The 26,142-nt window shown below is 33.9% G+C and overlaps 1 pseudogene; it reads right to left on the bottom strand.

Annotated features, from left to right (window-relative positions):
- Positions 1 to 21,590: 21,590 nt before the first annotated feature.
- On the bottom strand, positions 21,591 to 25,874 carry LOC100934718 (annotated as a pseudogene).
- Positions 25,875 to 26,142: the final 268 nt, after the last annotated feature.

Genomic DNA, 26,142 nt, shown 5'->3' with positions numbered 1-26,142 from the left:
TGACTTACACAGGGTCACACACCTAGAAAGCGTCTAAAGCCAGATTTGAACTCAGGAAGATGAATCCTCCCAATTGCAGGATTAATATTCTAACAACTTCATCATTTAGCTTCCCCTGATAATGATAAATTAACAAAAATATAAAAAGAATTCATGTACAATAAAAAGAAAAAGCACAGTATGACAAACAAATGTAGTAGGCCCTCCATTCTTCTTAATTGTTTATAGCTAAGAAAAAACCATGATTTCTCTAGTTTTAGCACCATAGACTGATGACTGAAATTCTACCATCACTAGGATTAGGAATTTCTTTTTGAAGATATGGTGGCAGTAGCTTTTGGAAAGTGTAGATTCAGGACTACAATTTTTAGTAGAACTTCCTAATGTAGTGAGCTTTAGTTTGTCTGTCTTTATGGTGATAGGGAAGTGACAGGAGAGTTTGCACAAAAGCTACAAGGTAAATTCATTTCTATATTGAGAGTTGGCAAGCCTGGTAGGCTTCACATGATAAAATCACAACACTACTGGCAGCAGTTGATGAAGAACTTGCTCCCAAGTGAATTGTTTAAGTAAATATAGATTTATAGATAAAGCATTAAATCAACCAATTGATTCAGTTGGTTGATCTGTTGATAAAATCCTGAGTGCCCCAACATTATATTTTCCCCTCCTCTTCTAGAAAATATTTGTCTACTACATACAAAAAGGACACAAAGATAATAAAATATTATCTTTTCACTAAAAAACCTCACAATTTAATTAGGAGCCATAATCCAGGCTGCATAAGAATTGATAAAAGACCATTGGTTTCTGATTGAGGAAGGACATGTCATTAGAATGGTGAGAAGGAAAATCCAATTGCAGGAAATGAAGAAGAAGTAGATGGTGAACAAGTGAAAGTAATGGATATAGTCATTTCCCCCAGAAATTTAATAGTGAAGAAGAAAAGAAAGATGGTATAGTATCAACATATATTTAATGGTTAGGTTATTTTAGACAAAAGGGAAACATCCAATGGACTGGAAGAGTCAGGAAACATGGATATCTAATAGATCAAGGAGTTAAAGAATCTCTTTTTAAATGGAATTTCCCTTCCTCATAGAAGATGAGATCTAAAAGATAATAGTCATCACATCCTGAACCATCATTAGTCATCTTGACTTTTATCTTGTAACTGAACTCCCATGACTCTGGAGAGTGAGGCTGATGACTTTGTGCAATTCTGCCTCACAAATCCAATTCATGTGCAAGACATCACCCTCACAATAACATTGGTTCTCTTCAAGAACAAAGGGCAAACGACAACAACCCAACTCCCTCACCTAACGTGGATAAAAGAATATCCAAAGAATTGAACAGACTTGCTAAATATCACACAAGTAGTTAGCAGTAGGATCCAGGCTAGAATGAAAAGCTACTTTTCTGAATAGTAAAAATTGAACTGAATGTATTTATCATCTGTGGGAAATTCTCCTATTAGTGTTCTCTTGGATAGAAAGAAGTTCTATTGAAAGTGAAATAAAGATACTCAATTTTTTTGTTCTAGTATTATTTTACCAGTAAAGTGCTCAGCTTTATTTATACATGCTTATACTTCTTTATAAACTACTATCCTTGAAGACTTAACTTAAACACCATCTTCTATGTAAAAGTGTTCCTGATCTCCCAAACTCTAGTGCCCTGCCTCTCTAAACAGCTTTTTGTTTATTTAATATTTAGCCTACACACATTTATTATGTATGTATAATTTTCCTTGATAAATATAAGCACCTTGACAGCACAGACTGTTTTATTTTTATCTTGGTATCTTCAGTACCTAGTCTAGTGCTTGTGTTAAATAATGATTGCTTAATCATACTCAAGAAACAAATCTTGGATTCTGAATTAAATATAATTTAGGTAGCTTATGTAGTTGTCTATATGCTGAGATTAACTTATATTTTCTCATCACTTTTGAAGCTTAACTCTCATACTCCTCTAGGAACAAAAGTATATAAATGAATTTATGAATGGATAAGTGAAAGGGGAAGTGAAAGGCAGATTTTTTCTCTCATGATTCAATTTTTTTGCTGCCTGTGAGCATGGTGAACAGCAAAGTGGAGGAAGAAATGAGAAGAAATTCCCAAGATACCTTCTCCTCCTTCTAAGTTCTTCTCACCTTAATCCTTTTTCTATTCTTCTCTGACACAGAAGCAATTTCTTTGTCAACAAGCAGTTTATAGTATCTGAATAATATGTTTCATTGCATAAAATGTTAGTACTTTACACATCTCAGAAAAAAACTATCCCAAATTCAAAATCTTTCCACTTAAAACAAATCTCCTCAGTTTTTACTGATGAATTTACTCTTACTAGTCAGACAGAGCACAATTAATTCAAAGCAAAAACATTTAATGAGATAACCTGGCAAGAAAAATAGGAATAGAATATTTCCTTTATAGCATATACTCTACCCCAAATGCACTCAGTGGGAAACACACGCTTTGAAACCTTAGCACATTATATAGATACTAACTTCTTATATTATTATTTCTTTTATTGTGATGTGCACATAGGGAATGATTGTGATCAGGAAAAAATCAGAGACAGTAAATGATGTTACTGGATATCAGCATGCTATTCTTTCTGAGCCTACTATCTATTAATCGTTTATGGCTTACAGTCCCTAAGAGGTATATGGATGGGTGTGGGATATAGTATAGGATTTTCTGAGTGATTCTTCTTATTTCTTTGTGCCTGCTGTTGATCAGGGTAATTTTGGTCCTAATGTTTCCAGTAAGCACTACTAGGCTTGGCATTTATAGACATGAATTTGTGGAGCTTCTCTCTTGTAACAGTCTTTGACTGAAATCTGTCATGAAAAAATTGTCTCATCTTTCTTTTTGCTTAAAATTTTAGTTTAAGTCTAAAGGCTTAAACTTCTGCTCTTTTCTGGAAACAAATCCATATGTAACTGGTGTTAAAATAGTTGACTAGTTGGTTTTCTCAGCAAAAGAAGAATCAATTAAGAACTTTTACTGTGGTTGTCTTTTTTCTTCTTCTTCTATAGGATAGTCTATTTTAAAGTAAACAAGCTTATTCAAAACAATCATCCCAGGATAACAAAGCATTAAGTCTGTCTTTGAATCTGTTGTTCCTTCCAACACTTCTTGCTTGCTAATAGGCAAGGAATATAGTCCAAGTATTTTTCTGATTTAGGATAATAATTTCCATTGTAAATTCCATATAGTTTTGAATTACTAAATTATATGTCTTTGGAATCATTTCATGTTGTTTTCCTTTTAGCAAATTACTAAGGCTTGTCTGCTTCCAAATTCCCAATCTCCTTCCATTTCATTTTCTTAAGTCAGAAATTTTTTTTAGTCTTCCATGAAAATAAAAAAAGAACTGAGTTAAATTTATACGAATACAAACCATTCCCAAGTTGACAAATGACCAAAGAATATGAATAGGCAGTTTTCAGATGAAGACATCAAAGTTATCTATAGGCATATGAAGAATTGCTCTAATTTTAATTAGAAAAAATGTAAATTAAAAATTCTATAATACTACCTCATACCTATCATATTGGATAAAATAACCAAAAATAAAAATAATGAATGTTGCAGATGATGTGGGGGGAAATGGGTCACTAAAGCATTGTTGCAACTATGCCCAATGGGCAACAATCATTCCTTTGATCCAAAAGCGACATATACTGGGTCTTTATCCCAAACAGATAATCAAAGGAAAAAGGACCTACATGTGCAAAAATTCTTACAGCAGCCCTTTTCATGATGGCAAAATATTGGAAAGTTGGGGAATGCTCTTCTTCAATTAGGGAATGGCTGATCAAGCTGTGGTATGTAAATGTAATAAAATATTATTGTGCCATAAGAAATGATGAATAGAAAGAATTCAGAAAAACCTGAAATGACTTGTACAAACTGATGCAAAGTGAAATGAGTAGAATTGGAAAAAAAAAAAAAAAACATTGTGCAGCCTATCAGCAACATTGTGTGATGATTATCTAAGAATGATTCAACTCTTCTCAGTAACACAATGATCCAGGACAAGTACAAAATATTCACAAAGGGAAATGCTATCCACTTACAGATGCAGATTGAAACATATTTTGTTTTTCTTTTTTTTATTTTTTTGATCTGTTTCTTCTTTCACAACTATGACTAATATGGAAATATGTTTTACATGCCAACACATGTATTATCTCTATTAAATTGCTACCATTTTCAGAAGAGGGAAGGAAAGGGACAGAGGGAAAAAAATTTGGAACTCAAAATCTTGTAAAAATGAATGCTGTAAATTGTCTTGTCATGTACTTGGAAAAAAGTAAAATGCTATTAAAAAAAAAGATGACAAAAGAAAAATGAGCTAATCTTCCTGGGTTGAACCCAGTGGAAGCATTGACTTCCACTTCTGTGCCTTATTACTAATATCTTTTTATTATTTATTTGTGACTTGAAACAAACTGCATATGCAATGTACATAAGTTTTATTATTACTGTTACTTAACTACTGTCATAAAATTTTAGTGCAAAAAAAATAAGCAATGTGTTAAATACTCCATATATTGTTATACAGTATTCTAAAACTGCTTATAAAAACACATTAAAAGTGTGATAGCACTTATTAAGCTTAGATAAATTGAATCATTTTTCTTGATTATGTTCAGTCCAGGCAATATAATTCCCCCTCCAGCAGATCCTGTTAACAATACAAACTAGTTTACAAGACGACACATTGAAAGTAACAGTATATTAATGTGATAATAGTAAGATAAGTTAAAAAGAAGTATTCCCTTCTGAAATCCTTAAAAATGTTTAAAGTGTTATAGAAAATACTTTATGAGTTTTTATTTTATAAATTGAACATATAAAAAGGTGAGTGAATTATTTAAATCTGTAAAACACAGTGGCATTTTTACCCCAACTTCTTTTTTTCTCTTTTATTTTTTTAATCACTTTAATTTGCAAAAGGCTGATATTTCTCTTTTTTCCCTTTTTTCCTTTTTAAAGCTTTTTATTTTCAACAAATATACACAAATAGTTTTCAACATTCACCCCTACAAATTTTTTCTACCTCTCTTCTCCACCACTTCTTCCCTTAAACAGTAAGTAATCCAATATGTGTTAAACATGTGCAATTCTTCCACACATATTTCCATAATTATCATGCTGAGCAAGAAAAATCAGATTAAAAAGGGGGAAAAATTAGAAAGAAAACAAAATGCAAGCAAACAACAACAGAAAAAGTGAAAATACTATGTTGTGACCCACATTCAGTCCTTACAGTCCTCTCTCCATCACAAGTCCATTGGAACTGGCCTGAATCACCTCATTGTGGAAAAGAGCCACATGCATCAGAATTGATCATTGTATAGTCTTGCCATTGCCATATACAATGATGTACCGGTTCTGTTCATTTCACTTAGCATTGAAATATCCAGAAGAGAGAAAATACAGGACAGCCAAAATAATGTAAATGTAAAAGTGTTTATTGCTAGCTAGCCAGCGACTAAGCCCCACCAGAACAGGGGAGTCAGTGTGGAGCAGTTTCAGGGACACATATTTAAAGGGAAAAAAAACGCAAAAAATGCTCTGAAACATTTATCACACTAAAAATTCCATTCCTAGACAGGTGCAAGGATTAACAAGGAGACAATAATTCTTTAAGTTTTATGCTTGTGAAGTAATCAAGATTTTTGATGATAGATAAAGTTTAAGGTAGCACATCTAGGGGCCATGTGTCTCCACAATTGGAAACAAAATACCACCTGTGTTAAGGAGGGAAAAGCTGGTAACATAGTTCTTACTATGGACAGACAGAACTGAAACAGAAATAATGTGCTCATGGTCTCAGGAGTGTATGACAGGTAAGGGAGAGTGTCCATTTTGGCATCAGTTCATGCAAGTCTCTCCAGGCCTTTCTGAAATCATTCTGTTGGTCGTTTCTTACAGAACAATAATATTCCATAAGATTCATATACCATAACTTATTCAGCCATTCTCCAACTGATGAGCATCCACCCATTGCCAGTTCTTTGCCCTACAAAAAGTTCTACTCCAAACATTTTTGTACATCTGGGTCGTTTCCCCTTTTTATGATCTCTTTGTCATATAGGTCCAGTAGAAATACTGCTGAGTCAAAGGGTATGCACAGTTTGATAGCCCTTTGAATATAGTTCCAAATTGCTGTCCAGAATGTTTGGATCAGTTCACAATTTCACCAACAATGTACTAGTGTCCCATTTTCCTTCATTCTTGCTAATATTCATCATTATCTTTTTCTGTCATCTCAGCCAATCTGAGAGGTGTGTAGTTTAACCACAACTTCTTAATCTGGAGTCAGATGATGTTTCTTAACTCAGTGAGGGTGTTGTGAAATTTTGATTTATTATCAGTAATTATTTGATTTGTATACCTATTTTATATACCTTTATATCTAGGTCATATAAAAATGTTTTTGGTGAAAAGGGGTCAGCAGTGGAAAAAATTTAAGGAGCCCTCATTTAAATTCAACTTAATTGGAATGGAATAAAAAACGCCTTTATTAAGCCTTTTTTTTTTTTTTTTGCCAAATCACTGTGCTAAGTGCTTAGCATGCAACTGAAAAAGCAAAATAGTTACTCTTCTCAAAGAAGTCATATTCTAATCAAGAAATATAAGATATATTGGACATAAAGATGTCTATCTGTATGTCTGTCTCATGTGTGTGTGTGTGTGTGTGTGTGTGTGTGTGTGTGTGTTTATAAAATCTCACAGGGATCTATGATTTCACTGGAACTGAAGTTGTTGATTCCATGTTTATCTGAATGACATAACTGACCATGTATCTCACCAACAATTGCTGAGAAGGGGATAATCGGTCTGGAGGGCAGAACAGAACAGGATTCCAGATTAGCTCTGATGGGGCTATGGATGGAACCTTCAATATCCAAGTAGGAAGTCACAGCTATTACTAACTGGGTAATGAGGGCTAAGGTGAGGAAGGAACGTTCTCCAATGATTTCCCTATGGTATTTGCTTCTACTTATTGTTCAGGATCCTTGTTGGAATCTGAGGGAAGACTGAGGTAGGAGAGGAGAAATAAATGTAGAGAAATATTCCTGCTGGAGCTAGAAATCAAGACATGTTTTATGAATACTTTATATAATAATCACTGGAGATGCTTTTGAATTTGCTGCTATGTGAAAATCAATTATTTATTCAGTTCATTACTTACCAAACATCTATTAAGCATTTTTTATCACTACACAGAATTATGCTATTCTATGGGTACATAGGAACAATAATAAAAATAAAATCTGATGCTTCTCTGAAGGGAAAAACTAGGGTGGCTCATATGAAAGTAGTTCTCCACATCCAAACACCTTTTAAACCCATCCCATCTGCTTCCCCCACTCTCCACTTCTCAAATGCTAGTAGACATAAATGTGCATGTTCTCTCTCCTAGTAGAATCTTAGCTCCTTGAAAATAGGATTGTTTTAACTTTGGAGTGTATATATCTACTATGAAATGTCTGGTATGTATTAGATACTTGATAAATGTTTATCAATTAATTGGTTGATTAATCCATCTTTTATTCTTATGACAGAGGAATAGTGCTGTATTCTTGTAACAGTAATATTATATTTGCCTAAGTTCTCTTATCCTTTCTGATAATTTACCATTCTTTTGGCCTTTTGGGAGAAAGTTCATTTCTTGCTGATTTATCCATCAATCAGAAAGCATTAAGTGCTTATTATTGGTCCATTGGATAAAGTGCCAGGGCCAGAGTTAGAAAGGTTCATCTTCCCAAATTCAAATCTGACCCTAGACACTGATCAGCTGGGTGACTCAGGGCAAGTCACTTAATTCTGTTTGCCTCAATTTTTGTAAAATGAAAGAAAATGTAAAAAAAAAATACAGAAGGAAATGGCAAACCACTGCAGAATCTTTGCCAAGAAAACCCCAAATGGAGTCATAAAGACTCCCAAACAATTGAAATTACTGGACAAGCAATCTCGGTACTATGGTACTGACTATACAGAAGAAGATAAGAAGAATCCTTTATCTTGAGGCGTTTACATTTTAAGGAAGAAAAGTATATAGAAATAACTAGGTATATATATGTGTAATATATAGAGTAGATTGAGGGAGTGTTACTTAATCTCAGAAGGAAAGGCATTAGCAAGTAGGGGGTAAGGACAGAAGAGTCTCCTTCAACAAACATTATTTGAACTAGGAGGGAAATTCAGAGGTAGAAAAGATCAATGAAAGCATTCCAGATATGGGGGACACCTTATTTAAAGACTTGTAAATGGAATAAAGAGTATTGTGTGTGAGAAACAGCAAGGACACATGGCTAGCTGTATTGTAGAATGCATAGAAGAGAAAAAAGTGTAAGATTGAAAACATAGGAAGGGGTTAGTTTATGAAAAACTTTAAACATCAAATGGAGGACTTTATATTTGATTGCAGAAATAATAGGGCTGGAGTGCACTGATAAATATTAAAGACCATGCTCTATATCCAGGATATACTTTTAAATTTAGTCTGCAATATCAGTATTTTTTCTATCACTTTTTAAAGTCTAAACAGTCAACAAAACAATAAATACAATTAGTATAATTTATGTTTTAATTAATTAATGTAAAAATAATTTTTGACATTTTTAAAAAATTTTGATTTCCAAATTCTCTAGTTTTGAACCAGTCATCCCCCTTTCTTCAGGAGGCAAGTAATTTGATAAATGTTATATATGTATAGTCATGCAAAACATATTTCCATATTAATTATGCCAAACAATAAGTCAAGCCCTGATTTGTAGTATTTGCTGATTTCTGAGTATAAATGCTCCCCCTGAAAACTGAGCAATTGCCTCTTCAGTAAAAGCCAGGTCCAGGTCACCTCTGTAATAGGAAGGATATTGATATGCAAAGAATTTTGATCAAGGAGTCTTGAAAGTATACAAGTTTCTTGAGAGCATATATTTATAAGAAATAAGATGGACAGTTTTAATGACAAATAACAATTACTAAGGTTAAATTTTAAAAACAAAACAAAAGGGACTTAGCCAACTGGGGGTCTAAATTTCACTACTCCTCCTGATTCCAGATTACCTAATTATCAAAGCAGTAATAACATTGTCAATGATCAGAGAAATGTTTATAAGTTTTCATAAAATATGAATGACTTACTTTTATTTATTTGTTTAAAGTCGTACTTGTTCAATTTACTTATTTTAGAAGCTTCACAAATGGACCAGAATGAAGTGTTGTTAGAACTCAACAAATGTCCTTTCCCCATTTTCAAAGAGCTTGGAAAAAGAACCATTCTATACCAGTTCACATATAGATACTTCAAATAACTTCCGTGCCTGAACAATGTCAACCTCTTTCCCATGCCTTAAGAATAACTTGGATTCCATTAAAATGGAGCACATTAGCTATCAGTCCCATAATTAACAAATATTCTGTCAGTTGTGGGCTCAATTGTAGATAAAACAGCTCAATATTTTTTTTTTAATTTTTTGCTTGTGAACAACAGTAGAATGAGTAAAGTAAAGAGGAGGGAAATAGAATGAGTAAAGTAAAAAGGTAGGTAATTAAGAGACATTGTGGAGATAGAATCTAGGATACTGGAAGTTGAATGGATAGGAGTGAGAGAGAATGAATCAAAGATGATTGCAAGGGTAAGATCTTAGAAAATTGGAAAAATGATTGTGCCCATCACAAAAGTAGAAAAATTAGCAGGAGAGTTGATTTTAGAGGAAAATGTAAGGAATTTTAATTTGGATGTGTTAATCAATATAGGACTGCAGCTCAGGAGAGAGATGATAACTGAATATATGAATATAAGCATCTTGTGTGTATAGCTTACAAATGATCCAACGGAAACTGGTAAAATGTGTGTGCTGGCAGTGGTGGTGATGAGATGTATGTGTGTGTATGTGTGTGTGTGTGTGTGAGACAGAGAGAGAGAGAGAGAGAGAGAGAGAGAGAGAGAGAGAGAGAGAAGGAGAAGGAGAAGAAGAAAAAGAAGAAGAAAAGAAGAAGAAAAAGAAGAAAAGAAGAAGAAGAAAGAGAGAGAAAGAGAGAGAGAGAGAGAGAGAGAGCAGAGCAAACAGAGGAAGGAGAAATAATTATATAATGATTTAAGGTTTACACAGTATTTTCCCTACAACAATCCTTTGCCATAGGCAGTTCACAAGTTTTATTATACACATTTTACAACAGAAAGGAATTTGAGGCTTAATGAAGTTAAGAGGTCAATTTATTGGATATGAAAATAAGATGAAATATATCTTTTGATTTGAAGTAGTGTTTTCAAAAGATAGATGAGTTTGTAAATCTTCTAATGTACTTTCAATACTTTTACAGAAGATTCATATTTGGTATCTCCAGTTTTATCACTCTACTTTGATATTTTGAGGCAGCAAAAATATTAGAGTTCAAACAGAGTCTAAGCCTTGCAATGCAAGGCAGCACTTCTTTAGTATGTTGAAAAAAAAAAAACAGGGCGCTGTTAAATAAGGAGATAACTGCAGTCACAATGTAAACAATACTCAAAAGACAGACTATGTTTGCAACTAAAATAATTATTTTTATTATCATAATTATACTGACAATAAACTAGCAAAAAACATAAGTAGACCACTCAATTTAAGAGTGACCAATATGTGAAGAAGCAAAGGATGAAAGGAGAGAGAAAGGTATAAATGGGGAAAAATAAGGTGAAGGGAAAACAATTAGAAATTATAACCATAAACATGAATGGGATGAACTTTCCCATAAAATGGAAATGGATAGCAGAGTGGATTATAAACTAGAATCTTCAATATGTTGTTTATAAGAAACACATTTGAAGCAGAAAGATAGACACAGAGTAAAGGTAAAAGGTTAAAACAGAATATATTATGCTTCAGCTGAAATTAAAATAAAAAGCAGGGGTAGTGATCTTGATTTCAGACAAAACAAAAGCAAAAATTGACCTAATTAAAAGAGATAAGGAAGTAGATGATATATTGCTAAGGAATACCATAGATAATGAAGTAATATCAATACCACTATTAAACATATATGCCCCAAGTGGTATAGCATCCAGACTTTTAAGGAGAACTGGAGTGAAGAAGAAAGACACAGCAAAACTATAGTAGAGAGAGATCATGACCTTGCTCTCTCAAAACTAGATAAATTTAGCCGCAAAATAAATAGAAAAGAAGTTAAGGAGGTAAATAGAATTTTAGAAAAGTTAAGACATGATAGACCTCTGGAATACCTACCTTTGGGGTAGATACATGACACCTACCCCAAAATTGATCATATTAAGGCATTAAAAAACCTCACAATCAAATACAGAAAAGGCCGAAATATCAAATGTTTCCTCTTCAGATCATGATGCACTAAAAATAAAGGGCCATGGAAAAATAAAGCAAAAATTAATTGGAAACTAAATCATATAATTTTAAAGGATGGGTGAATCAAGCAATAAATCATTAAAAAAATCATTCAAGAGAATGACAATGTTGAGACAATCTATGAATACTTATGGGATGCAGCCACAGTACTTCTTAGGGGAAAATGTATATTTCTATATGCTTGCATTAGATCCAACCTAATGGTCCTGTACACTGCCCCTTCACTGGGAAAGAGATGCTCCCAGCCTAGGGCAATAAAAGCAGCATTAAGGGCTAGGCAGTTTGCCTGACCAACCCCACATCCCTACTGTTCAGCCAACCAAATACAACAAATGATGAGCAAGCCCCAAATATTGAAACATTTTTTTCCTCATCAAAATGAATTGCATGCCAAATATGAGGAGTTTAGAAGCAGACAATCAGACAAGTGCCAAGGGACTACTGCAGGCTTTTTCATAGATAGATAGATAATTTTAATTCTCTTAAACAAATGAATGTATCTATAGTTGATATGGCAAATGAACTGCAAAAATATATAGAGCCCAAATCCAAAATGCAAAACCTTTTTTCTATCCTGATAATGGCAACAAAAATAAGGGGAAAATAATCTTCTCAAAGTTTTTCAATATCTAAATTCTAGAAGGAATTCTAGCCATTAATTTTTTGGTAGCTAAATATGCTACTTTTTTTTTTTTTTAAAGAAATGGAACAAATGCTTTAAGTAAACTGTTCTCCTCACTGAAAAGAGGTAGTCTATTTATCTTTAATGAGCTAGTTTTTGGAAAGATTATCCATGCACTATAGTAATGCCTATAGCATAAAATCTAAGCATTTGCTATGAACAGTTGGAGAAAGCAGCTGGAGAAAGAACACATGATCAATAAAAATAATGATACTTTAAGACTTCTATGAAAAAGAGATCCATGAAGTACCCCACTGTTAAAGTCCAATTATTTTCTTGCACTTTAAGTTGTGCAGGTTCCACCATATGAAATAGTAATTGAGCAGTTTCCACTTTTCTTGTTTCCCTAGTCAATTTTCATATTACTATAGATTTTTCAAAGGCACTTGTTCTCATTTAATTAATTGCTCCACACATTATTCCCAAATCTGTACTAAATACCACTACATAGCTAAAATAAAATGCTTCTTGAAATGTCATATATCTTTCTTTTGAAAAAAAAAAGTAATAAAAGAAATACATGTAAACATTGATTGCAGCAGACAAAATGCTTGTCCATCGCTATATGTAATTGTGTTCATTTATCAGGAATTATGTGTATACAGTGATTTACATAGTCACTATGCAAAAGATAATGAGCACCAATATCATGAAACCATTGATACAGAAGATTTCATATGCTCAGAAAGACATAAAAATGAAATACATTTCAATGAAAATTAAGCCAATAGGCAAAATTCCTTTAAGACAAACAATAACTGCTTGTTCTATGAACTACTTTTTTCCTGTCATAGGCATACCATTGACATAACAAGAACAGTTGGGCTGATCTGACTAATTTTGAGCCAGAAGTGTATTAACAAGATTCAAGGGAAGAGGACACACAGGAAAACAAAAACAAACAGCAACCATTTTCCCAAATGGAATAGTTTTTTTTTCTTTTTTTATTTTATTAAAGCTTTTTATTTACAAAACATATGCATGGGTAATTTTTCAACACTGACCTTTGCAAAACCTTGCTCTCCAAATTTTCTCCTCCTTCCAGATATATGGAAAAAAGCTTTAATAAAACATTTTTTAAAAATAGTGGTCAATGGAAATGGATGCCCATCAATTGGATAATGGCTGAATAACTTATGGTATGTGAATGTTATGGAGTATTATTGTTCTGTAAAAACCAGCAAGATGATTTCAGAAAGGCCTGGGAGACTTATATAAACTGATGCTAAGTGAAATGAGCAGAACCAGAAGATCATTATACACGGCAACAAGACTATACAATGATCAATTCTAATGGACATGGCTCTCGTCAACAATGAGTGATTCAAACCAGTTCCACTTGTGCAGTGATGAAGAGAACCATCTACACCCAGAGAGAGAACCATGGGAACAGAGTGTGGAACACAACATAGCATTTTCACTCTTTTTGTTGCTGCTTGCTTGCATTTTCTTCTTCTTCTTCTTCTTCTTCTTCTTCTTCTTCTTCTTCTTCTTTTTTTTTTTTTTACTGGTTTGATTTTTCTAGGATAGCACGATAATTGTATAAATATGTATGCATATATTGGATTTAACATATATTTCTACCATGTTTAATATGTATTTGACTACTTGTTATCTAGGGGAGGGAGTGGGGGAAGGAGGGAAAATTGGAACATAAGGTTTTGCAAAGACTAATGTTGAAGAATTGTCCACGCATATGTTTTGAAAAATAAAAAATTTTAATAAAGAAAAAAATAGTGGCCAAATCATTACAATTATGTAGAGTTGGAGTTTTATTGAAGAAATATTTGCTAGGTCAACTGAATGAAATTCAGCAATGTTTGACTCTTTGTGGGTTGGGATTTTTCTTGGCAAAGATACTGGAATGGTTTGCCATTTCTTTCTTTAGCTCAATTTGCAAATGAGGAAACCGAGACAAAAAGGATTAAGTGACTAGCTCAAGATCACACAGCTAGTAAGTGTCTGAGGCCAAACTTGGACATGGGAAGATGATTCCTCGACTTCAGGTCTGACTTTCTATCTCCTAGGTCACTTAGCTGCCTAAGAGGTTAACACCTATAGTGATTTTGGTGTTGCTAAGGATTTTCTATTTTAGTGGGTACTATGTGAGGAATTATTATCAAATTGTGTGGAATATTAAAATTGTCATTCTATTTGAATTTAATCCCATAATATGACTTTGGTCCTTGGTATATGTTTGAAACAATCAGCCTTCATATCAGTTTCATATTTTCCTTAAAAAGGAGGAAATCTAAGTTAAACAAGTAAAATTTTGTTTTTATTCAAGTGAGATAAACAACAAAAGGGAAACATCAAAATTTTCACAATATTGCTCTAAACATTTATTTTGTACACAGACAAAAATGCAAGGTGACACCTGAAAGTGGTTTGGGGTCAGTTACACATTTAATAAGTGCTATGAAGATTCCTTATTATCAAAAAGGAAGGTCTGACTTTTTTAACATTTGAAATTGTCACATTTCACAGCTCTGGGGATAGAAAGTCAGAAAATGACCTCCAATGACCTAGTGCCTGTGAAATGGAGACTATTTTATCCAGTATGTCCTGTATCCTGCAGAAAGGAATTCTTGTTAGACATAAGAATATTTCTCACATATAAGTGGCTATGTTGTAGAATTTCAGCTTTTTAAAATAAGCTGTATATATGCCCAAGCTCTTCCATCCATATCTTGTGTAATGGTGAGTCAATTCTTTTCTCTCAGTAGTTTTTAATGTATTACACAAATGATATTTGTTTTATTTCTTTTCATAAAATTCCATTTAGAAAGAAAATATTGATGGGAGAAAGTAATCTGCCAGCTGTCAACTGGCTTTTTTTGTTGTTGTTTATTTCTCTCTTTGATTGCAATGAAAGCAAGGATCTGGGGTCAGGTTTATAAAGTGTTCCATAATTGAAAATTATTCTGAAATGGAATTCTTAACTACTATTGGGCTGACTCAGTACTGTTCTTGCATAGTGCAGTTCTTCCCTAGGATATAACCATCATGCATCTGCTTTTGATTAAGCAAATATTTCTTAAATGCTTGAAAATGTGCTATGCATTGTTTTAAGTGCTGGGACAAAGAAAGAGAGATATACCTGCATGCAGATAGAAATAAGATATAACTCAACCTATGAAGATAAATATTTTAAAAAATTAGAATTCAAAATCAATTTAATGAGAACATATATTACAAGATCTGTTAAGGGAGTGATCACTTCGAGTTAGTTATAAAAGGAAAGAACATAGGCAGGATGGCATTTTTGCTAGGGCATGAAGGATAGGTAGGTTGTTAAAAGGCAGTAGTGGGTAGAGGTATATGTAGTAGTGAATATGGAAGTAGAAAAAAGTTGGTCAATATCCCATTTTTGTCTAAGCATTAAGTAAACTGGGAAGGAGAATAATAGAAAAGTCCACAAGCACCTCTAAGAAATCTCAACTATATTGAAAGCTTCTTGGAGCCAAGTTACTATGTCCAGTTCATACTTGTAAACCCTTTAATAAGTAGCCTACAGCTACTGACTCTAGTAAGAACTTGATAATTGTTTATTGAATGAATGAATAAGTCAAAGACTGATTGGAAATTTAATTTAAAATCATAGGATCAAAGATTGAAAGTTATAAGGGCCTAAAAGTTTTCCTGTTCAATGCTTTCATTTTACAGATGAAAAAATCTTCCCAGAGACAATTTGTCTCCAAAGTCACACACATAGTAAGTAGCAAAACTAAAAATCAAACCCAGATCCATTGACTTCAAATTCGATATTTTTCTTTTTTTGTCCTAAATGCACTAAATGTATCCTTTGCTCCAGTTCCATTAACTTCTAACTCCATGGCAAAGACTGCTTGCAATTTTGATTATCGCAGAAGGGAAAAGAAACTACAACCTGACAATGAATCAAAGTTTTACTTAAAGTAGTTGAAAGGCTTTATTGGTATCAAATTTTCTACCCATTGAAAAGGAGTAAAACTGAAAGCTTATAATTGTCATTGCAGGTTCAAGTAAATTTTAATTTTTATTTTTATTTTTTTTGTCAGCTGAGAGTAGTAGAATTCTAGATAAGAATCCAATAGTGTCTGGAAGGAGGGAAGTCTAGCTCATTGGCAAACCAGGCTGGTTTCTTCAATGTGATATAATTTAAGAACTGCCAATATAGATCCCAATATGTTTGCCTACTCTACAATGCCCCCAAATGGGTCTAAAATACTATGTTTAGTCTTCCTGCTCTAAGGCCACCTGGCATTGATTTTACCTGCATGGAGGTATCCTGTTATCTGGTGCTAGTGTGTCCAGTTTTATGGTGGAAAAATCTAAAATACTCATTTTTAATTTAATATTTTTCAACTAGAAAAAATATTTTCCATCCATTTTATTTCTACCTCCATTGAAAAGAGAAAAACAAATTATTTATAACAACAAATACATAATGAAGCAAATTCTTCTATTGGCTATATCAAAAAAAAATCTATATCTCATGATTCATCTTGACTTCATCATCTCAGAAAGTAAGAAATATGTTTCATTATAAGTCCTCTGAGATCATAGCTGGATATTATTGATCATTTTCTTTTCTTTTTTTTTGTAAGCTTTTAATTTTGAAAATACATGCAAAGCTAGTTTTCAACATTCACCTTTGCAAAACCCTGTTCCAAATTTTTTCTCCCTCCCTTCACCCCACCCCTCCCTAGACAGAAAACAATCCAATATATGTTAAACATGTGCATTTTTCTATACACACTCCCACAATTATCATGCTGCATACAAAAAAATCAAATCAAAAAAGAAAAAAATTGAGAAAGAAAACAAAAAGCAAGCAAACAACAAAAAGGTGAAAACACTATGCTGTGATCCACACTCAGTCCCCACAGTCCTCTCTCTGTATGCAGATGGCTCTCTCCATCACAAGTTCATTGGAACTGGCCTGAATCACCTTGCAGTTGAAAAGAGCCACATCCATCAGAATTGATTATTGTATAATCTTGTTGCTGTTTACTTACTTCACTTAGCTTCAGTTCATATAAGTCTCTCCAGGCCTCTCTGATATCATCCTGCTGATTGTCTCTTATAGAACAAAAATATTCCATAACATTCATATACCATAACTTATTCAGCCATTCTCCAATTGATGGGCATCCACTCAGTTTCCAGTTCCTTGCCACTACAAAAAGGTCTTCCATAAACATTTTTGTATACGTAGATCCTTTTCTCTTTTTTATTCATTATCATTTTCTTAAGTCTTTCAAAATTATATAACACCATATTTATGAAAATCAAGCTTTTATTGCAATATTATATTTATTACTTGAAACTGGAATTTAGATTTGCCAGCTCTCTCCAAAGAGTCAAGCTCACTGGAGATTTTTAGACATCCCAAGAGAAAAAAGAACTATCAATTAACACTATTAACTAGAAAAAAAGAAAATAGATAAGAGACATAATTAAATGTAATTTAGAGAAAAGAGTCATCAAAGATAAAGCTGCTGTAGTTAACTCCTTACCATAGCTTAAGTGTGCTAATAAGCACACTTCCAATAAGCAATTCAAATAAAAGAACATTCTAATTTTAAATAACACTCCAAATTACTGAAACCACTTTGCTGTTTATTCAAGAAGATACCTACTGCTTAATTAAGATTTACAACTTTTTATTTCTTTTTCACAAAAAAGGACAATTTAAAAAGGGGTCACTTAAGTGATTAGAGGGGAAAGATGACTTCTGTGAATCACAAGACATGAATTTTTAATATTTTCTGACTTTATATAATGAACCCAAAACAGCTATCGTGGCACAAGAATAGAAAGAAAAGTCTCTCATCACATGGCTCTCAAGCTCTTTACCCTTTCACCTCCCGCCATCACAACCCTGAAATAATACACCTCAGCAAGAAGCTGGACAGTGACAGGAATTTAGAATGTGGCAGTTGATATATGTCTGTGCATGAATACAGAAATGACGATAAGAGATAACACTGACTCTATTTCATCTCTTTAAGTTTTAAGAGAAAATGAGGGGTTTTTGTTTGTTTGTTTATTTTTTTTGTTTTTTGTTACCTTGTCCGGAGCTGCCTAGGGGGTGCTTTTCCACAGATTATTTCAAGATAACTGTCCTACAAAAATGGTTTTCTCTCTCTTTGTTTACTCCAGGTACAGGTTATGGGGTGGGAGGGAGAGACGATATAATGTTCTTTGCCTTCAATGTTCTATGGGACTGTGTTGATATTTTAACTGGGAGAAAATATTTTTTAATTTAATTTTGATAGCATGAGTACCACATATTTAGTGTGATTATGGGGACAACATGAGCCAGAATAAAAAGTCTCAAGAAGAAGGTACTTTGGACAATGTGAAAAGTGTCTGGATTAAAAAGAATAAGAAAAGTATCTTGAATAGATTAAAAGATACCTAATCATTTTTATTCATAGCAGCATGTTTGTACAAACCCTAATATTCTACTTTTCTGGAGCCCCCAATGAGAATCTCCAGCAACACTTTGGGAGGCCAAATCCTATTTTGCATTTGAAGAGCTTCTTCCTTATTGTTATTATTGCACTCCCCTTGAGAAGTTAACAATAAAGCCTCCCTCATCATTTTATCTCTAAATATAAACAAAATAGTTGCATGAATTCTTACAGAGAGCCTATTGGGTGCCTTGTGGATGATTGACACTGATAAATAGCTGCCTGGCAAGTTGGCTTTTAAGTACTTTAAACAGCCAACCCCTCCTGTGTTGGTTTATATTCCTTTGCTTGGTGCTTTAAAAAATGTCTTTGTGAAGGATATTGGGAAACAAAAAATGGACAGCCTTATTCCTGGACATATACTTGTATAATGTGTTTATATGTGTTTATGTCATTTGTGTTTATAATTCATGACAGCACTCCCAGGTTTCTGCTTATATAAACTGAATTCATTTTTGTAGGTTTCTCTAGATAATCATTTGGGAGGAAGGGTCAATATGACCCCACTCCACAATACAGTCTTTATTTTGCCCCATAAAAATGAAAAACATCACATAAGATTCATGGTCCAGATAATTTTACAATTATTTGTCCCTTTCTCACATCATCTTCACTTTAGAGTTTGTTACAAGTCTTGAATTTTCAGACACTATCCTAAGATGCTACACTTCTAGAAGGTGAATAAACTTAAGTCACTGAAAGAAAGTTCTCTCCTCCTTGGACTTGCTTAATATCTATGACTCACAGTAGTAGCAGAGGACAAAAATTTCCTGTTCAAATCTTGGTAAAGTTTTAACACTCCTTTAGAAAGCTAAGGTTTCAAAAATTCTTATTACTTGGTCATGAAGCTCTTCTCTTCTGAATCACCATCATTGAGATCACATAAAATTGCAATGTACCTCTATTACTGTTTTTTTTTTTAGGTTCAGGCTTTAGAGGTTTAAGTGTTCAGTTCCAGGAATACTCTACCAATCTTGTTGGATCCTGTCATCATTTTTGCATCAGAGGTTCTGCCTCTACTTTCCCATGGTTTTGATCTCTGAGACCGTATTTATGGATATAGGCATTTCTATGTGTATGAGGGTTTTATTGAAATATTAGCCTAATCCATCTTTCAGGGTAATAAATCAAGGTCTCTTGTGAGGACTCCAGAAGGTCCATTAAATTATTTTACTGGAGGATGCCATAAAAGAGGATGTCTCTAATGCACAAAAATGAGTCAATCAAATTATCTCAAGATACTGAGACTTCATCACTCATATTGAGTCCTAATTCCTCTTCCTCAGTTAGGTATGAATAGGTCAACAAGGAATCTGACCCAGAAGATGTTCTTAAATCTTTTTTTCAGATAGCAATACCAGAAAAGGGAGGAATACACAGGGAAATATAAACGACAGAAAACCAAAAGTAATCAATAAAATCTGTTTTAAAAAGAAGATATCATTGGGGATATCCAAACCTTCCACAGGAATTCAAAATCAGAATCCTAAACAATTCCTTCATCCCTTTAACTAATAAGTTAATTAAAGTCCCTTAACCCGTGTTCATTTACAACAATTGTACAACCAGCTTCTCTTTTCCTTGGTGTTATTTCAAAAACAAAATAATAAAACTAACAAATACATGTTATTCTTCTGTGACTCTATGGTACACTTAATTATTTATCTTGAAATTTTCTCTGTAAGACTATATGTGTATAAATAGATGTTCATAGATGCACATATATACATGTGTATATATCAATACAATACAATGTAATTTCTCTGCTGTTTTCCCTTTGAAGCAACCAACTTAAAGTTCTTTTATAACTAGGTCAAATTTCTACAAGTCCTTGCGGGAAGGGATAGAGGAGCAGTTCTAAGTGTACTCCATCCTCCATAAAAGTATGGAAATTATTATTCCTTAGGCACAGATCTGATTGCTTTATTCCTCTGCTTTAGATGCTTTAGATAGGTTACAAGAAGAAGCTTACAAAACTAATACAAATGTTTGCTTCTATACATGTCTTTAAATGATAGACTTGTAAGTATGTATGTTGTTGTTTACATACTTAAAGAACAATATAATAAAAAGTCTACTTGTAAGAAATCAGGCAAATTTTACATAAGCAATAAATCATTCCAAACCTTCAAGACATTTTTTATAGCTGCACCAGCATGGCAGTAAACTTTTGCCAAACAAAAACTTTTTTTAACCCAAATCCATACAGCCTACCATATAGAAGAAAATTATATAAACTTGATGCAATTACAAGAGTAAATATAATTTAAGGGAAATTAATTCATAATATTTATGAAACCTAATGTTTGAAAAAAGTATAACTTTTTTTGTTTGGTTCTCTGGGTATTGCATGATTTATTTATTTAACATTTTAAAATAATTATAGTTTTTTGTTTTTCAAAATACATGCAAAGATAGTTTTCAACATTTACCCTAGCAAATACTTGTGTTTCAAATTTTTCTCCTTCCTTGTCTTCCTTCTCCCTTCCCTAAACAGCAAATAATCCAATGTAGGTTAAACATGTGCAGTTCTTCTAAACATATTTCCATACCTGTCATGTGACATTGCATGATTTAGCAAAATAAAAACATTTCATCTTGCTATCCATCAATTAGGGGCACCACTCAAAACATTCTTCAAATAAATGGCCATTCAGCAAACCATTTTCTACAAAAGGATAGTCTTTTATTTTCTTTGATGTGGATGAAGTACATTTTCTACAAATTCAGCAAGAACTGTTATGAACAAAATGGATTTTCCTTCAAGTAAAAAATACATTAGAAAACAAAACACAAAATTCTATGGAGTAAATAAAGGATCTTCATTAGCACGCTGGTGTCAAAACACACATTCATACTACATTTTAGAAATCTTATGGAAAATCAATTTTTTTCTCAGAGCTGCATGCTCTAAATTCAACAGCTTAACAACATTTCCTTAGGGGAAGGATTAAAAATAAAAAAAAAAACTTTTTAAAAAGTTCTCTTTTGTGTAACTTTATTTCTGAAGCTGAACTTGAAGGGAGGGAAATGTCTATAGGCCAGGAAATCAGTCTTCATCATCATATTCACTAAAGTCGTCATCATCATCTTCAACATAATATATTGGAATTTCAACTCTGGAACATTGGTAAAATCATTACAGAAAATCTTGTGCTAATTGAAATTGAACTTGATGATGATGTGACATATATACTGCTGATTGATCGATCCCTAAACTATTTCTGTCATGTGAGGTTACAGAGCTTTAGTTATCAAACTTCTTGCCATTTTTAGGCTTTCTGCAGAACAGCTTCTGGATTCCAGTCCACAAGCCATCCTCATTCACTGTAATATTTCTATGTCATCATGGATTTCAAATGTGTTGTTGAAATTAAATAGATAGACAAATTTGTGTTTAGAAATACTACAATCGCTGTCTTCTTGCTGGTGATAAAAGATAAGTGTATCACAGAGATGGAAGGTGGTGGTCCACTGGCTTGCTGCCATCCTTAACAATTGTTCTGCACCAAATTCTTGAAGGCAGTTTGCTATAGAATAAGTTCTTAGTTGAGACTGTTTTTGTTTTATTCTCTCAAGTCTTCTCTCTCTCTCAACTTCTAAATTCTGACATTCTTAAGCTAAATTGGTTGGTAGACCAATATATTTTATTTCCTTCTCCTTTGAGACAATATTCATGGCTATTGAGATATTTAAGGCATAAAGTTCTTCAAATTATATTCTTCTGTTATAAGTTGATTCATTTGATAATATGTGATTATCAGTGGCACTGAGCTCTGCCAACAACTCACCTACCACTTCATTATATGATGTAATTCTTTTCCTCTGTATTTTCTCAAAACCCTCCATTGAAAAATGTCTTAATCCCTTGTCATTCTCTCCTTTTTCATTGTGCTTACCTGCAGACCATGGTGAGAGTCTGAAATCTATTTCTGTGATACAAAATGTATCTCAGTACTGAGATTTTTTTACAAGGATAGTTTGGCATGACAAATCTCTGAGGTGTACCAATTACTACTAGCTAAGTAATGTTGACCTTAGACTATCCAAAAGTTTTTGAGTTGTTTCCCAACAGAGCTAATTGTAGAAGGATGAACAGCTACCAATGAAATAATTTTTCTAGAATTGAGGTCATTAAAAACCTTTAGCTCTACATTTGCTTCAATTAAGCATCTTTTGCCATATTATCACATCCTTGAAATCAGTTATTAAGATGTTCAGTATCCAGAAAAGAAACAATAATCTTCTGGCTCATCCAGGGGAGTCCCAGTGGGAAAGGAGGATTGGAAGTAGGGGGAAAGTGGAGATGGGGAGTAGGACAGTTCGAGGTCCCCCAGCTTCAGCCTCTGTGCACTCAAAGAGGGATTCTGACAGCTTGGAAACAGACTTTCCTCTCCTCCCTCCTTCTATCTCCCCCCACCCTTTGATTTTGCTCCCACTTTTCTCCACAATATTGGAAGAGTTGGCCAAGGGGGAGACAATTAATTTTCAATAGTTTTGACTCTCTGGAAATAGTTTTGTGGAACTACACATTTAGATAAGATTAGAGCAATTTCTGATGGTATCTTTGGATTACCTATCATAATTTCATGGCAAAAAGCTACCACTAATATGCTAGAGAAATAATGTCTGAAGTATTAATTTATGAATATTATTAGAAGTCCTATTTTGTTCCTTCTTCTCTAGCCAGCCTTTAGTCCTAGAATCCCAATCTACCAACCTGTCTTCCATATTACTTTGTCTTCCCAAATGTTCTAGTCTGCCTGCAGATCTTTTGTCTTTTTTTCTCTGTACAAAATTTATTTTAATTGAAGGAAAAAGTGGGAATAAGTACTCCAAATTCATAAATATCATGAGATAGGAGATTCTATATGCGTAATAAACTTAATTGCTCTCTCCTTAATATTCTATAATAATTAGTAAGGCATACAATCCTTCTCATTGTGACACTCTAGACTCCCAAGGCTACGCCAGCAAAATTTAAATGAAAAGCTTTGAATATGATCTGATGATGTGTTTTGTCTGAGGACCAGCTTATATGAGACTGAAAAGCTCATTACCAGAAATTTGGCAACCATATTTTGCAACAGTAATTCATGTACACTATCTACTTAGATAGATAAAGATTACAATCTAAACCTCTCAAAGGAGAAACCAAACCATTTGTGAAGTGTGCATGCTGCTCAAGTGGGATTATGTGTATCCACATGAGATTATCCAAATGTTCCTCATAGGGAAAATTAAATAGTTATGTCTGGATTCTTGCCCACCCTTCTCTAAGGAAGACTAATCCTGATAGTAGAGGAGCTAGAGATTAGTGGTACAAGGCTGGCATTTTATTTTTCTGAGAAAAGGCATACCAAACTAGAGATACATACATACATGCATGCACTCACATACACACAGCTGTGTGTGTGTGTGCTTGTGTGTATGTGTGTCCCCTTAAATATTGCAAGTCTAGGGGAAGTATTTTTTAAGATTTAAGTTTTTTGTTTTTTTTAAATGATGTCTATTCCCTAAGGGAATGGCACAGAGGATTACAATGTCTGGACTTCTGGACTAGCTCCCTAGAGGGCCTCAGGATCAGTCAGAGTCAGGATTAATCAAAGTTCTTGGTCTTTAGAGGGAGAAGTGAAGGAGGCAGGCAAGCTGCCATGTGGCTTGCCAAAGATGTATCTTGGCTTCTGGAGTCTGGAGTCTCCATCCTCTTTCCTCCTCGTCCTGCCATCAAGTGACTCTGACTTCTCTCCCTCAGCCCTCCAATCCTTGGCTATGATTATCTCACTAGCAAAACATTCAGCAAGCACCAATGGTGAGGAGAGCCATTACATCACCATCTCATCTTAATAGGTATATAGAGCCATTATCTCACCTCAAATAAGTAATTAGCCTTAAGTGTTCTGCTTTCTGATTCAAGCACACCTTTTCAAAATTCCAGCCCTCTACATCTCTCACTTTCTTTTGTTTTAGAACACAGGTAATCACGCCCTCCCTGACTTCTCAGGGAGGTGAGAACCCTCAAAAGAAGGTGATCATGCCCTCCTGAATTCTCAGGAAGGGAGGTGAAAGCACTAAAAAGAGATGATCATACCCTCCCTGACATCTCAGGAAGAGAAATGAAAAACACCAAAGGGAAGTGGGAAGTCAAGCCAGATATTGTTAGCGGGTTTCTGGACTGAAGGGTCTTATTAGAAACAGGTATGCACAAACCCATCAGCATGGGAGGTATTACACAAGCACATAGCAATGACGCAGATGCTATTAGAGATGACTCTCCCCACCGCCAGTGCAGGCTTGATGTGGTGTAACAAACATGAATTGCACATGCAAGTAGTGATATAATAAACAATATGAATCAACATGGTATTGTAAAAGATTTCCAGAAATCCTAGAAGGAAGGTATATAAATAACAGTCATACATACTCCTCCTTCAGCAGCCAAGAGATAGTCCAAAACCAATCTATTGTCCATTGCTTCACATGTCAGGGAATCCAATGATCCTCCCAAGTTTTTGAAGTCCTGCAACAGTCTCATCATGCGTCAGGGAATCCAATGATTCCTGAGGGTTTTGAAGTCCTGCATCAGTCTCGTTAACACTTTTTGATGTCCATGAGTAAATTGCCATAACTGCCATGCTCTTTCAGTGGTGAGCATAGCCACGGAGACCCATTATATCACCATCTCATCTAAATATGTATATAGAGCCATTATCTTACATTGAATAGGTAATTAGTCTTAAGTGTTCTGCTGTCTGATTCAAGCATACCTTTTCAGAATTTCAGCCTTCTACAGTGGATAGAACATTGAACTTGGAATCAGGAAGACCCAACTTCCTGATTTCAAATCCAACCCCAACATTTACTAGCTGTGTGACCTTGGACAAATCAATTTACCTTGTTTGCCTCAGTTTCCTCATCAGTAAAAATGATCTGGAGAATGAAATGGCAAACTACCCCAGTATCTCTGCCAAGAAAACCCCAAATGGGGTCACAAAGAGTCTAACACAACTGAAAAATAACTGGATCTCTTAATATGGAAGAGGTGATCCAAGTTTTATTCAAAGACTTCACTCCCTTAAACCCAATTTTGGTTACACAGAGACCATCAAAATAGTAAGTGATGAATAAACTCCCTTATCTAAGCTAATAATTAGCAGAAATCAAAATTATATAGGTGAGAATATATCATGCAATATACAACATGAATTAGCTCCATCCCCCCTCTCCCAGTTTGAAATGAGATATCTCCATTCATTTGAAATGAAGATTCTTGACCTCACCCACGGTAAAACTTCTCAAAGTCTATAGTGTGGCAATTGAGAACTAGGGCCATATTTGATGCACTAGTTCTTCTATAGCCTAACTCTTCCTAAGGTCTTTCTTTCCTTCCAGGAACCTTTTCCTGAAAAGAAAATGGAACCAAATCTGTCTCTTTCAAAGCCAGAAACAGTCTTCTCTTAATGCCCACAAATTCTGCTCCTCACCATTCTCACAGACAGGAAGCATCAAGTATTCAGTCACTCCATTCATGAAGAGAATCTTACACAAACTCTGAGTTACACAATTTAAAGCAGAATGATAAAGAAGAAAGACAAATGGCA

The sequence above is a fragment of the Sarcophilus harrisii genome, chromosome 4 (genome assembly GCF_902635505.1).
Source record: "Sarcophilus harrisii chromosome 4, mSarHar1.11, whole genome shotgun sequence".
In the NCBI taxonomy this organism is placed as follows: domain Eukaryota; kingdom Metazoa; phylum Chordata; class Mammalia; order Dasyuromorphia; family Dasyuridae; genus Sarcophilus; species Sarcophilus harrisii.
Note: the sequence above shows the minus strand (reverse complement) of the source record. Positions and strands in the feature narration are given on the sequence as shown.